The 16,688-nt window shown below is 35.0% G+C and overlaps 1 pseudogene; it reads right to left on the bottom strand.

Moving 5' to 3' along the window:
• Nucleotides 1-10,642: 10,642 nt before the first annotated feature.
• Nucleotides 10,643-15,383, bottom strand: LOC129894856 (cytochrome b561 and DOMON domain-containing protein At5g47530-like; annotated as a pseudogene).
• Between the last annotated feature and the right edge of the window lie 1,305 nt (nt 15,384-16,688).

Here is a 16,688-nt window from a genome sequence, read left to right on the forward strand (position 1 = left end):
GCTTTGTATGGGAGACGATGTAGATCACCGGTTGGTTGGTTCGAAGTAGGTGAGATGACCTTGTTGGGCCCCGATTTGGTACTTGATGCTTTAGAGAAGGTGAAGATCATTAGAGAAAGGTTGAAGACGGCTCAAAGTCGTCAAAAGTCCTATTCTGACACTAGAAGAAGGGATCTTGAGTTTAATGTGGATGATTGGGTGTATCTGAAGGTTTCACCCATGAAAGGTGTGGTTCGATTTGGTAAGAAAGGGAAATTAAGCCCTAGATATGTAGGGCCTTATAGAATCGTGAGATGTGTTGGTAAGGTTGCATATGAGTTGGAATTACCATTGGAAATGGCCATGGTTCATCCGGTGTTTCACGTGTCTATGTTGAAAAAACATGTGGGTGATCCTAGTTCCATTGTACCTATGGGAGTAGTGAATATTGAAGAAAACTTGACCTATGAAGAAGTTCCTGTGGAAATTTTGGACCGGCAAGTTAAGAGATTGAGGAACAAAGAAATTGCATCTGTTAAAGTCCTTTGGAGGAATCAACAAATAGAAAGTGCAACATGGGAAGCGAAAGCGGATATGATTAAGAGATACCCTCATCTTTTCCCCTCTACCCAAACCTAAGGTATTAAGTTGTCCTTGCTCAATTACTTGAAATCCTTACATCTCAACTTTTCTTGTCATATGGTTGCAAAATTATGAAATATATTTTAAACGATATTTTAAATTACACTATTGCATTAATGATAGGTTGTTTGTTAACACTCTACTCTACTCAAGCTAAGTCTTTTCTCATTCGAGGATGAATGTTCCCAAGGGGGAGATAATGTAACATCCCCTAAAAACGTTGTATACGATGTTTTAATTTTTGCCTAAACATGATACAGCCTCTGTACTTTGGTCATAACTTTTCATAGGAATATCCAAATTGAGTGATTCAAATTTCTGAGTAACCACAAGATCAGTACCTACAACTTTTATGAAGATCATATTTTAAGATTCGGAGGTTAATTAGGTCAAATAAATTAACCTTTGTAAGGTAGGATGCTGTGACGGAAATGAGTGTTTATAGAAGAAAAATCATATCTCACTGTAGGTTTATCCAAATTGGTTGATTCTTGAACGATATGAAACTAGACTTCCATATCTACAATTCTTATGAGACACCAAATCCTAATAAGGAATTTATCTTATTCAAACGTAGCTCCCAAAAAGAGTATTCTGTCAAAGATAACTCATTTCACCTACCATAGAAAGATCTAGATACATTTGACATCACTCATGACATAAATTGTCCTCCATTTAACATCATCCATGACATCAATATATTCCACTAAATTTTCAGATTTTTATTTATAATTATTTTATTTATTGTTAGGTCCTCTTTCCCACCTATAAATACCCACCTTATTTCCTCATTTTATTCATCAAGCTTTCTCAAGCAAATCTTCTCTCTATACACTTCTTTACACATTCTCAAATATAGTTTTATTTCTTAGTAGTGAAGAAATACTATTCCAGTAATTCATATATTCCGGGTAGTACACAAAACGTTCTGGCAAGGAGAGAAGCTAGGACTCAAGAGTGGTCATTAAGTCTTCCGGTACCAACTAAAGCTTCGGTTTCCAGGTATGTAAGGTTTCAATGAGAGTATTCCTTCCACTCTCATGTCTAAATTCTTTTGATTATATGATAAATTATGTTTATTTTCTTTAAGTTTTACTCTAAGTTATGTGGGTGTTTATCCATGGGTTCTTCCATCCATGTAGTCCAAAAACTCTTTCAATTAAATATCTTGATTTCAAGTAATATTTTCTTATGGTAATTCTTATTTTTACTTAATAGTATGAATCATGGTTAAACTAATAATTATTGGTCTATTTTGATGCAACATAATTATATATGTATGAATTGATGGTTTACAAGTAATTCCTCTATTTATCTATTTAAAGGTTCTTGAAATTTATGGTGGGTTGTTTAAAAACATGATTTTTAATTAATGGATTTCAAAGTATTTATGTATATTTATTTACATACATATTTGCAAGTTGAAGTGATTTGAACCCACCTAGTTTTACTATGTTTTTAATAAAGTTTGACTTGAAAGCTTTGACTCCAAATAAATGTTTATGAAAGCAATATCTATGATAAAAAAGGGAGTCTTATGAAATGAAAGAATGATGAAATGATATGAATGATGGATTCTTTATGCAATAAGGACAATTCTTGCATATTTGAATTATCAAATGTTTTAATGAGCTATTCTACCGAATATGATGTTTGAATTCTCAAGTTATATGCTATGAATATTTTGAAGTATTAAACTATTCCGTGGGATTGACTTAGCACCGAATGAGGCATTGAGGTGGGATTCGGTAAGGGAATCCTAGTAGCAACCCCTTGTCTCATTAACTATGTGCCAACATAGGAGCCCTTGTAGGCTTAGGCTAATGGATCCATAAATAGCCCTTAAAGTTAAAGTTAAAGAAATGAATGAAGTTGACGGAGTTCTACCTGGCAAGTAGTCTCCCCGGCCAACGTAGGGGGTTATGTTGGATTCCATGTAATAGCTCGCATGGTCTTAAATGTCGGTTATGGTTAATTTCCCACAAAATGAATGTTTTAAAGGATATATATATGATTTATTATGCATACATTAAATTATGTTCTATATTACATAAATGTTTTAATGTTTTCTCAATGTTCATGCATCCTTACATACTTAGTACATTCAAAGTACTAATGCATACTCTTTTGCCTACATGATATCACCATGTAGGGATCAGTGCTCCTCCTCATTCTCCTCCACGTGGCTAGTTGATATTCCATTGAAGACTACTTTTGGTGAGTTCCCATGTTCCGGGAACAATACTCCTTTATCTTTCTAATTTATGATATGTTAAGATATTTTACTATGGAATTTCTTCTATTATGATTGAGGGTGAGCTAGGGACTTGTCTTAGCCCCGTTAAATCTAATAGTTAGAGGTATTGTTGGACATATGTAAGTTGAAGATTTATTATGATTTCCGCTTGTTTATTTATCATCATTACCTATGAAAGGCTAAAAGAATGCTAAGAGGCTTGTTTGAGGTACTTTCGGGTTCCTCATTCGCCATGTCACGTCTAGGCCCTAGGCTTGGGTCGTGACATATGATTGGACAGAGGGAATAAAACATAAATGATCATGCACGTGACAACCAAAAAAAATGTTTTATTAAAATATTCATTAACTTTGTCTTGGCTTAATCCCTATGTTGTGGGATTTCACTTGGTTGTTGTTATTATTGTCTTGGCTTAATCACATTATACATTACTCTGCTTTATTATATATTTAGATTTAGATATTATTATTATCATTATTATTATTATATTTTAAAAATATAATAAATCAATAATACTTAAAATCTTTATTACTGAAATTTAGTCATTTCAATAATTGCGAACAAAATAATATATTTTTAAAAATAATAAAATATATCATATGTGAAAAAAAGAGGTACTTTGTATTAAGAAAATATTAAATATGTATAGATTTGATGTTATTTTAAAATATAAAACATTAATGTGTTAGTTGGACTATCAAAATTTGAAGAGATTTGAGAAGAAATGAATTTTTCACAATTACAAAAAAATCACCAAGTTAATGCATTCACACAAGTCGAGGTTTTTGCGTAATGATTGAGTTGAAACAAATGACAGTAAAATGGTTGTCAGAATATGATGATGATAAATTCTCCTAAACAAAAAAGAAAAGAAGAATAAACGAGAGAAAAAGGGAGAAAACGTAGGAAAAAAGAGAAGATAAAATAGAAAGGATGAGGAAGTATCATAAACTGGTTTTTTTTATGTCAATACTGGTTTTTTTTATGTCAGTACATGGAATATACGATACGTAAAATGACTGAATGAAATAATAACTAAACTGAAAGAATACACTAATAATAACTTGTCTGAAATGTAAAACATGAATATAAAGTAAAATAGGTAAAATTTTACAACTGAGACAATGCGATCTAAAAATAAATATTTTACTTTTTGAGGAGTTTCTCTAATCGACAACCATCACTTATGAGTTTCGTGGTGATACAACGTCTTGCCCACGTTGCTAGAGCTATCCTATACCTTACCAGAGTAATATAGGACAACAACTCATCTTATGGATCCATCTAAATAAAAGTCCTCTTTTGGGAATGAAGTGAGGAGTCGTCGGAAGGGTAGCACCATCCCGGGTGTTAGGAAGGAACTAGCAGCATGATCTATCTACACTAACGGCGCCAGAGTAGGTTATGGGGTTTGAGTTATCTTAACTCGTACCTAAATCGGTGCTCAATACTCCTCCCAAAACATGCATTAATACTCATATAATAACTATGATTAAAATACTCAAAATATTTCTCTTATGTCTCATCGAACTTTACTCTAACTGGCTCAAACTTTTCCTCAACCTCTTTAAACTTTCTTTTTGAAAAAAAACAACATACTTCTCTCAATTCTAGTAAATGCGTTCATTTAAAATTATTCATGTTCCTCAAACTCATTCTCAAAATAAAAGTAATGCATAATGCTTTTCACTTACTGAAACTCTGAAAATCATGCAAAATAATTAGTAAGACAAAGCTTCACAATTTCAAATAATGCACTTGGGATACTCAAGTTCCCTCAAAACTTCTCTTTTGTTCATAGCTTTGAAAATACTCATTTAACTAAAAATAATGCATAATATGTAGCAATGTAACAATTCAATTACGGTTCATGTGGAAATAATCATGAACAACAATTCAAGGATCAGAATTATATGATTAAACACAATCCCAATAAACATACATAAAACTCAATGAAAAGAATCACGACTCATTCGAGGAACTCAATACAAATTGGGTTAAAACCCTAACTCAAACTCTTACTGACTGAATTTAGATGTAGGGCGTGAGCACGAACTTAGTCCAACACTACAAGTAGCCTTACATACCTAGAAGAACAATGTTCTTGAAGAAATTTGAAGAACTCGATAAATGCTCTTGAAATCCTAGCTTTTTCTCCTCTTGGAACCTTGATCTAAGTCTTGAAAGTGATTATGAGGAGAAAATGATCGAATGATACTATTAAGGGACTTAATTAAGTCCCCAAATGTCAAGTCTTGGACTGAAAAAGGGGTGGGAAAAGACTCAAATACCCTTCATTAAATCTGATAGAAGCAATCTATGGGTGGAAATCTACGGTCCGTAGAAGCTTCCACGAGCTGTAGAAGCTAGTCAACCATAAAAAGCCTACTAGAAAACTGGTCACTAAAGTTTGGGTCCTACGGACCCTTCTACGGGTTGTAGATCTCCCTATCGAATGTCCTGCATATTTGTAGGAGGGTATTGGGACTGGTCGTGTAATGTTGGGTCTACAGAATTTTCTATGCTCCGTAAACCCTTCTACGGGTCGTGGAGATGATTGTAGAAAATGAACTGAGGGAGGGGTCCTTTGAAGTTGGGTTTATGGGACCTTCTACATTCCGTAGACCCCTCTATGGGCCGTAGGCCCTGCTCGTCCTGCTCACTAGAATGGTCAAGTCTCAAGAATTGGTCTGCGGGTCATGTCTACATTTCTATGTGTCCGTAAAAACTTCTATGGTCCATAGACTTGGATCCGTAGACCTCAACCCTCTTTAGGCAGCTTCTGAGGTTTGACTCTACGAGCCCACCTATGTTCCGTGAAAGCTTCAACGGGCCGAAGGTGACATCCGTCTGAAAAATTTAACTTTTACTTAGAACTTTCTCGACCGATCCAAGTTAGAAAATTTTAGGGTGTTACAAAAAAAAATTGGAAAAAATTATTTATTTGACACTTTTATCTAATTTTAAAAACTTGGATTGCTCTCACTTAATTGACAAACTCATTCGTCCCTTTTAATTGAGAGTCTTAAAGATTCTACTTTTAGCTTGAACAAAAATAATAAAAAAAAGGATTCAAGTTTTAGCTTGAACAATCAAAACAAGATTCAAGTTTTAACTTTAACAATAAAAAAAAGATCCAATTTTTAGCTTGAATAATCAATAAAAGATTCGATTTTCAGACTTGAACAATCAATACAAGATTCAATTTTCAGCTTTAATTTTCTTGATTTCTTTGTTTTGCATTTATGGGTTTTGCAGATAATTCGCCAAGAATTCTACACGACTAAGCATGTGGAGCACAAAGGAGTGTTTAGTGCCTCTTTAGATTTTGGCTTAGCCTATGTTAATAGGAAAAATGAGCTAAAAGGGATATTTGAGAGTTGAATAAAGAATAGAATTTTTTTTTTCTTTTTTTCTTTGTTAATTATGGAAAATGAGGGTTGAATTAGAATATTTAAAAGATTAGGTAAAAATTAAAAAGATTAAAACACAACCACAAAATGTCTCCTCTTTCATATTTCAAAATTCAAAATTTCTTATTTCTCTATCTCTTTTTTTATTAATCTGCCTGTTTTTTCTTTTCTTGTTCCTTTTCCCTTTCATCTTCTTCTTCCTTAATTTTTTTGCCTTTTTTCTTCTCTGTTTTTCTCTTTCTTTTCAACTTATTGTGTTTTCATCTTCTTCTTCTTCTTCTTCAGATGTTGTCATCGTCTTTTTTTTTCCACTTCGATTTGATTGTGAAAATTATAAAAAAAAATAATGAAAAAAATTCAAAATATTGAAAGAATTTAGTAGTTCGTCGAAAAATAATTCAGAGTTACTTAAGCAAAGAAGATATGTTGTTTATATAAATAGGAGGAGTTGTTCAAGCAACCAAGAGATGTTTAAACAACCCTAAGTTGTTCAGTTCAAACAACAAAAGTTTAAACAATCAAAATTGTTTAGTTCAAACAGCCAGAAGAGATTTAAACAAACCCTAAATTATTTAGGTATTGGTTGTTTAAATATCTTCTGGTTGTTTGAACTAAACAACTTTTGGTTGTTTAAACAATTTCTGTTGTTTGAACTAAACAACTTACGGTTGTTTAAACAACATCTCTTGGTTGCTTGAACAACTCCTATTTATATAAACAACATATCCTCTCTTCTCTTCTCTTCTCTTTTCATCAATTTTTTTTTATAATTTTCACAATCAAATCGGAGTGGGAAAAAATGAGGATGACAACATCCGAAGAAGAAGAAGATGAAAACACAAAAAGTTTGAAAAGAAAGAAAAAATGGTGAAGAAAAAAGGCAAAGAAGTTAAGAAAGAAGAAGATGAAAGGGGAAAGGAACAAGAACGTTTAAAAAAATGGAGAAAAAGAAAAGAGAAGAGAGGAGGTAAAAGGAGAACAGAGCGTTTAAAAAATGGAGAAAATGAATGAAATTTAGGTTTTTATTAAAAGTTTTTGATCTTTTAATTTTTATCCTAAATTTTTAAATATTTTAATTCAACTCCATCTCTTCATAATTAACCCCTAATTAAATATTTATAATAAAAAAAATAATAAAAAAATAAAAATCCCAATTTCTTATTTCCACTATCAAAAATCCCTGGTAGCTCATATTCGCGAGACTCCAAAAATGATGGATTGTTGGATCTCCAAAATGCCCCGGACACGCACCCTGCGACATTTTTAAGTGTCCGGCAACATAGGTTTTGGATTTTCCTTGTAAACAAATGCTTTCTGTCAATCTGTGATCTCCATGAAGAGCTATTATTGCTTAATTTGCTAGTCAGATCTTGCTTATATGAATACCTATTTTGGATATTGAGAATTGAGATACTACTTAGAGAATGAACCATGTCTATGGCTTGAGTTTGAGCATCAACGTTGGTTTATTATCTGTTTCTGGTTCTTTGCTGCAATATTTGTCCACTTCAGTTCATTGGTGAAGAAACAACTGTTGCTTGTGGAAATTTTGAACTGGATGATGAACCAACTTGGATAGTTGATCCACTTGACGGAACCACTTACTCTGTGCACGGGTAATCTTAAATTTCTCCATATTTTGATAGAACTGTTTTATATGACTCATGAAGCCTCTCGAGCTGATCGTTGTGAAACTTGACTGACTTCAGGTTCCCTTTTTGGCTGCGTATCAATCGAGTCTCACAATTGAGATAAAACCAACGGTTGGTGTTGTTGCCAACCCAATAATAGATGAGGTAAGATATCTCAATTAATTAACAAGGCTTCAATGAGATACATATCACCTCCCACCAGCAATAGTACTAGATAACTCTATCCACTAAGGCTAGAATCGTTCAAAACATGTCTCTGCTGGAATTTGAACCTGAGACCTCATGGTGTTCAATCCACTTCGTTGACAACTAAGCCATACCCTTGGGTGCTTATTCGTTTTATTTATATTGTTTCTGGGTGAATTGATGTTTCAAGTTAGTAAGAAGATTTTTGCTTTTGACATGCAGCTTTTCACTGCAATCGATGGGAAAGGTGCTTTTCTCAACAGCAAGCCTATCAAAGGTATTGTTGCATATTGGTTATTGTGTAGTTTTCACAACATCATGCCTACAACCTATGGATCTCTAGCAAGTCTTCTGCCTTGTTTTAATACCCACAGTATCTTCACAGTCTGAATTTGTGAAGGCTCTTCTTGCTACAGAGATACTTGACCTTCCTTTATTTGTAGTTGTCGCAAAGCATTATGGTTATGTCATGATGAAGTATAACAGATTCGTTTTCCTTCAACATTTTATTTGGAAAATTTGTTATAGACCTAGGTGGATGTATGCCTATCTATGTGCTGGTTCACTTATTCTGTTTATCTCATTGGTATACTAGGAAAAGTTACTGACATTTTATTTTACTGGAGCAGGCTGGAACAAACCGGGATAAGTTAACTGTAGATGTTACTACAGGAAGAATCAATAGCTTGCTTTTCAAGGTTACACAGCACCTACCAAGACATCCAAGTTTCCAGTTGAAAATCTGTTCCGGCAATTATAAAAATTTGGTTTGATCTTAATATTACTGGTTAGGTCCCTACGGATGTGTGGTTCTTGTGCATTAAATCTCTGGAGTGGCGTGTGGAAAACTTGATCTCTTCTACGAACTTGAGTTTGATGGCCCTTGGTAAGGCTTATAAATTCTTTTCTATCTTGTAACAATTGACATATTGGTGACAATTTGTGCCTACATATAGGGATGTGGCAGGTGGTGCTGTGATAGTGAAGGAAGCTGGAGGCTTCATGTTTGATCCGTGAGTAACATACTTTATTCCTCATGAAATTTTCCAAATAATGAAATAGTATGAGGTGAAGTTTCCATGTTCATTTAGAGGGAAAAAAACGTATCTTTCTCATTTTAATGTAAATTAAGGTTTCTAGAGTCGAAAGAATGTGCTCTTGACGAGCTACAATGTCCGGTGATTTTGGAAACTGTTCAAGCTGTTTCCACATTGAAAAAGAAATGAAGTTTCATATCATAAGAGAAATTTCAATCACATATTTAGATATACACCTATATGGAACGGGATAGATGTAGTGTATTCATATGGACGATCCCAATTGTTTTAGGATAAAGGCAAAGTCGATTGATGGATTCATTAATATAGAAATAGACTAATAGTTCGTATCTCTGATGTGTATTAGTTTTTCTTCATCTGATCTGGTTCAGAATTTGACCTCACAGCTTGAAGGGTAGCTGCTACAAACGCTCATCTCAAGTACGCATTTATCAAGGTCTTGAATGAATAAGAATGAGAATCATGGAAAATGGAAAGAAGATACTCAAGTTCTGACTCCATCTTCAGGATTCAAGCATTATTTAGCCTGGCAACAATCAAGTCATGCCATTTACGGCTGATTTTTAAATAACTAGGCAAGTCTACTGTACTATCCATTTCAATATTCAAAGACCCGATAATGGTATATATTTGATTCTTTAGTCCTGGAAGGCCATTTTCCATCAAAGACATCGATTTTGTTGATGGAAATGGTCTTCAATGATAATAATAGGGCATATTTAGTTCTATATTATAAGAAGCTTCTTGTAAGGCCCATTTCGTTTGTTTGACAGAAAGGGACTTCAATGATATAGCTTCACCTTTTGTCTTTTGCCTCACTCTTTAGCTTTCATGATTTTGTATTGCAGTTACTTTTTGCATACATTTTGAATTGTTTATGTTTTAGAGAGTGAACTTTGGAATTACGATCAATTCATTGTGCATATTCAGGCCTGCAGACTTGAGTTCTGGCTACGTCGATTTTACTACTTGTGATATGCTGTTTTAGCCTGATAGTATCTTGAACCCTTGATGAGATAAATGAGTCATTTGAGAATCTGAGATGAGATTGATAATTAATTAATGTCAAGGACTCTCCTAGTATTTCCTTTTTTTTTCTTTATCTTTGTAGTTGAATTGGAGAATGAGACAAATTCTAGCGGTAAGAGCGCAGTTCGTGATGTGTGAGCAAGATATACGTCACAGGTTTGAACACTTCCGTAGACAAAAACCTAGTATCTAGGTGAAGTACGACAGATAGAAGAACCCATTATTCATCGAGTTTGTCAAACCATGCATCGGAACATACAAAGAGAAGAAAGAACACTCAGCTATATATAATGTACATAAGGAGGAATGGCTTACATATGTAAATATCAACAACAAATTCAAGAAAATAAAACCAAAGTTCTCATGATAATCTAAATCAAAATATTCCTCTGGCATCATATCCAATTTTAAAGTACATATGTAAACTTAAACTCTGTAATGTGTTCTATTTGTTCCATTTCCATGACCATTATACCAATTTTCTTCATGAAGACCTTGTGGATTCTTCTCAACAGTATTACTAACAGACTTGTTCCTTTTTATAACCACACACCATGTGATAACTTCCTATAATGCAACAATGATTCCTAGACCAACTAGATTTGCAATATAAGATGTTTCCCATTTCTTCTGAGGTTTCAAGATGTTCAAACCTTTGAATTTGTTAATGATTCCAAGAACTACAATTGCGTAACCAACTGATCTGTGGTAAATGTTCCAGTAGATCCTGTGCTTGTGATCCCTTTTTGGCCTTAATAAACATAGCAGAGGCCTGTAACCAAAAGGCATATTTAAAAATATTTTTTTAGACAATGTTTTCCAATGTTTGGTTGGTGAGTGGAAAATACTTTTTTGGATAAAGTGCAGATTAGATATTAACAATAATATTAGTAAATCTCAGTGTTACGGTGTGAATTTATCGAGTACTTGAGACTAATAATAATGTCAATAAGACTAAGTTGGAACAAGTTAGTAAAAGTTAAAGATAGTTGTAAGGAAAATGACTTTTGCTCTATGTTGATTGGACTCTCCAAAAATGTTGTGGCACTCGTGTCTGCACTACTTTTGGAGGATCCGACTCACACCCATGACATTTTTAAAGAGCCCAAGCAACATAGCGTATGTTCTAATCACCAAACATTGGAAAATGACTTGCTTAGGAAAATTGTTTTCTCAAAAAATGACTCCCATCATACAAAACAGATAAAAGTGTTGAAATAATAGTGCTATAAAGAATGATTAGAGTACCTGGAGGGTGGCCAGAGAAAACATGACAATGCCAATGGTTCTATGGGCAGTAAATTGAATACCATGGGACTCATTTCCCAATTGGAGACCAGCCAGCAACACCTAACATAAGCTGTAATTTGCCAAATAGAGTGTAGGTAAAACCATGCAGGGTCTAAAACCACCTTTAAGTACCTTGCAAACAAGATCCCTATAGGCATCATGATCCCCCAACTCACTGCAGTTAGGAGTCCAACAACAACAACAATAACAACAACTCAGTGAAATCCTACAACGTGGGGTCTGGGGAGGGTAGAGTGTACGCAGACCTTACTCCTACCAAGGTAGGACTGCTGTTTCCGAGAGACTCTCGGCTCAATAAAAGCATAAAAGCATAAAAAGAGGTCAGATAAGGCTAAGAAATTCAAAGCGATATGGAAAAATAAAAAACGAAAGCGTCACAGATAAAATAGAGTAATCAAAGTACAGAAAGTAATAGATAATAACAAAAATAACAGAAATTAGAGCATAAGAAATTGTAATGCGCTAATGCGCCTACGAATAGGGATGAATAACGAGACTATGTACTAGCCTTCTACCCTAATGTGGGACCGCCACATCTTTCTATCTAAGGACATGTCCTCGGTAAGCTGTAATTGCGCCATATCCTGTCTAATCACCTCTTCTTAATACTTCTTCAGCCTACCCCTACCTCTTCTGTAACCATCCATGGCCAACCTCTCACACCTCCGCACTGGGGCATCTGTGTCTCTCCTCTTCACATGCCCAAACCATCTCAATCGCATTTCCCGCATCTTGTCTTCCACCGAGGTCACTCCCACCTTGTCCTCAAATAACCTTATTTCTAATCCTGTCGCTCCTGGTGTGCCCACACATCCATCTCAACATTTTCATCTCGGCAACTTTCATCTTTTGAACGTGAGAGATCTTAACTGGCCAACACTCCGCCCCATACAACATAGCCGGTCTAACCACCACTTTATAGAACTTGTCCTTAAGTTGTGGTGGCACCTTCTTGTCACATAGCACTCCGGAAGCGAGCCTCCATTTCATGAAGCTGAAAAGAATCCATTGAAAGAATAAGTTAGAAACTTGGTACTTATTTCAAAGAAAAAAACGGGTTTGATTTCGTGTATAGTCACTAAACGAGTAAACATTATCCACTATAACAGTAAAATGCTAAAACGACTTATAGTTATATTAAAGTAATTGAACTTTACTTAGCAGTAAAATAACTAAGTTTTATCTAATATAATAGTAAAGTTCAAAGAACTATGTTTTATCCATTAAATAAAAAGAGCAGCCCAGTATAGGAAGCATCTTGCGTTCGCCATGGTCTAGGAAGGGCCTCATCCCGAGAGGGCATGAGAGGTAGCCTACCTTGACACAAACATCATTGGTTAATATTACAGATCGAACTCATGACCTATAGGTCGCACTAAACAACTTTACGGTTGCTCTAAGGCTCCCTTTCGTTTTTTTGCATTAAATAACTAAACTTTTTCTACTATAATAGTAAAGTCACTAAACTTTGCCTGCTATAATGACAAAACCTACTCATTAGTGAGGCAAAAGAAGTTCAGTGACTATACGCGAAATTAAAGCAGATGAATTGGCTTATATTTCTCTTGTTAAATTGTGAGCTTGTTCCTGTTGTAGTAGTTCCAGATTGTCCAGAAAGAAGTCTGAGAGCTCCACCAGATTAACACCAGAAGTACCATGCATTGCTGGTGAATCCCCGAAAAGTGGACCTTCTTTCCATACTTCGTTCACAATTGTACAGTTAAACTTCTCAAGCTTTAAAGTAGCAAAAATAGTGATTTCATTATTCAAATAAGAGCTGATAAATCAGACACATTAAAACTCAAATCCCCTTGTTGTAATTGTGTTTGATAACTTGTAACAGGTGATGTAAAACTCTCATTTTCCCATCTGATTTTTGCTATGCAACAAGTGCTTGTGAACCAACCATGCCTTGTGAAGTTGGATACCCATCTTGTGGAGGCAATCTTAGTGTGTCGATAGGCGATTTTCGTGGTTTTTATAGTAGGGTTGTAATTCCAATGAAGGAATGATTTCAAATATGGAAGATCACTGCATGAAGTCAACATTTGGTTGTTGCTTGTGAAGCTATACTTTGTGCATGATTGTGCATAAGTTGTTGACACAAACAGAGTAAACAGAACACATGAAATCAAGAAAGCACTTGAATATTAAATTTAAAATAAGCAAGCAGAGTAGTCAAGCCAAAGAAGAAAATAAAAGAAGCAATAAATTGTTTTGGCATAATACATAAATGTGTCTACTTGTTTAATTTTATACAAGTTTAAATATTTATTTATGCACATCCAAAGTTGGAGGCACAAATGTCACCTGAAACCAAGTTAAATCAAGTCTTCTACCTTATTTCGTTTTTCTTGTGGTTTTTGTTGGCCACATCATGTTCAACATGTGATCTAATTATGTACGTTGTGATGAATTAATTTGTGGGTGTCATGTATTTTGATGGATCTTTACTATGGTTAGACTTTGATAGCATTTGTTCTCTATTTATTTAGTTTTGATGATTAACATACTATGAGACTTGATATACAGACCTGGTCCCTTGAGTAAGTCAAGTTGCAAACAGATTGGCCAGCTGTAAAGCTGCCACCCTCTGCTGTAGTTGGTAGAGACAGCAAATCTAACAACCAATCAGATGAAACCTAGGATGAGTATCTCCAACATTAATATTCAAACCTTGGACAACAAAGTTTTTTGGCTTTTCTCACTTGAAGCATTAACAATCAAAAGGGCCTTTTGAGTTCTCTTAAAAAAAGACAAACTTCACCAAACCTGCAGGGACCTGATAAAGCTATTCACGGGATATTCTTCTTTGTAGCTTTGTTCTTGTGTGGAGTCTTATGTGTAACATTGTAAAATCAGTTCCTGTCATATAAATGAATCTTGATTATTTCTCTTTGTATTGCATGGTTGTGACTTCATTGCTAGAGTTGCTTTGAAGTGGTTAGAAAAGTCTACGTTACTGAGAGGCAGTTGTGTAGTGGACAATCGAGATATTGCTTAGGCTCAAGTCTTGTAATAGTTGTGTTGCAAGCAAAGGGGTGCAGAGGGTTAGTAACTAGTTACAATATACTGTAATAGTTTACTTTGCTCTTGCACCTTAATAAAGATTGACAACTAAATCCTAAGGGTCAGGTCGTGGTTTCTCCTCCCTTGAGAAATGAGGTGTTCAACGTAAAATAGTGTGCAATACTTTTGCTTTCCAGTTTGTCTTAACGCTTATAATTCTGTCAAGGGAACAGGTCCATTGACACAATGGTGAACTTGTGCAAAGTTATCAATTGGTATCAGAGCCAGTGTTCTCTATACGGTTAACACCGAGAGAAGATCCTGTGAGTTGAAAGATGACTGCTCAACCTAATCTCGAAGAGGGACAATCTTCTACTAGGCCACCTAGTTTTAATGGTCAGTTTTATTTGTGGTGGAAGACTTGTATGCACGACTTTCTCATGGCAGAGGATAGTGAACTATGGGATACTGTTCTAGATGTACCACCCTATGTTCCCGTAAGAGAGGTGGAAGAAGGAGAAGTTACTTGAGTTATACCCAAAACTCAAAAGGAATATGATGAAGCTGACAAAAAGAAGATAAAAAAGAACTACAAAGCAAAAAAGTTGTTGGTCTACCGAATAGGACCTGATGAATACAACAAGATTTTTGCTTGTGAATTTGCCAAGGAAATACGGAATTGCTTAAGGACTGCTCACAAAGGAACTACTCAAGTGAAGGATTCAAAAGTTGATATGTTAACTATTCAATATGAGAACTTCACTATGAAGAAAAGGGAGACAATCCAGGAAATGCATACCAGGTTCACCTCTGTCACCAATGAACTTTGGTGTTTAGGTGAACCCATCCATCCCAGCAAATAGGTCAGAAAAATTCTCAGAATTCTTCCTACGTCCTAGGAGAGCAAAGCAGATAATATCACTAAAGCAAAGAATCTAAAGATTCTCACTATGGATGAGTTAATTGGAAATCTTCAGACCCATGAGTTAAATGAGCAGCAAGACTAATCCAGGAAAGACATGAAGAAATACAAATCCTTAGCTCTTAATGTAACTCAGAGTGAGGATTACTAAGAAGATCAGGATATGGCGTACTTAACCAAAAGATTTCACAAAATCATGAGGAAGCATGGAGGAGGGTTCATGAAAAAGGGAAACACAAGCAGAGTTGCTAATGGCATTGACTTGTGTCATGGATATGGAAAACCAGGACATTTCATCAGAGATTGTCCCATGCAGAAAGGAGAATACAGAAACTATGGTAAAACTGGAGGAGACAAAGACAAACGAAGGGACCAGGTCCCTGACAAATTAAAAAGAAGAGTTGCAGCTGACTATGTAGTGAAGAGGGCTCTAGCTGTCTGGGGAAAATCTTCAAGTGACTCAGAGGAATCTAATCATCTAGAAGATACCTCTATGTCAGTTGTAAAGGATGATGATGATGATATGCTCAATTTCATGTTTGCCTGTATGGAAAAATCGGATGATGAAGCAGACGAAGAGGTAACCTTGCTTGACCTTAAGGAAAATCTCAATGCCTATTCCTTTAGGAAACTCAAAAACTAGCTTGTGTCTTGATTGATTCATTATGTGAATTAACATCTGAAAAGGATTTCCTAAATAATAACATTTATATTTTTGAAGATGAAAAAACTGCCTTGGGCATCCAAATGTCTGAATTAGAAGAAAAAATTATTTTGTTGGAAGCTAAGAACAATAATGTCAAGGAAATTCTGGAATGTAGTCCTGAAATAGATGTCAAGCTGAAGGGTAAGGCTAATAAAGTTGAGCTGGAACTTGAAGAAAGTCTTAAAAACTCTGAATTAAAATTAGCCATGGCCCTAGAAAGAAATCTCTAACTAGAGAAGGACCTGGTCCGGGTCAAGGAAGAGTTAAGTAAATCTCTCAAGTGGACTACATCCTTCAAAATATTAGAAAATCTGACAAATCAAGGGTACAATGGTGGAAAGGGTCTTGGATGCAAAATGATAGATCCCCCTTTCAATCCATATAGCAAGTATGTGTCTGTGTCTGATAACTTGTTGTGTATTCATTGTGGTAGAAATGGTCATCTAAAAGGGGATTGTGATATTTGGAAAAGGTCTGAGAAAAATTTCTCAAATTACTTCCTGCATAAAGACAGTCAGAAGAAG

The sequence above is a fragment of the Solanum dulcamara genome, chromosome 7 (genome assembly GCF_947179165.1).
Source record: "Solanum dulcamara chromosome 7, daSolDulc1.2, whole genome shotgun sequence".
NCBI classification, from domain to species: domain Eukaryota; kingdom Viridiplantae; phylum Streptophyta; class Magnoliopsida; order Solanales; family Solanaceae; genus Solanum; species Solanum dulcamara.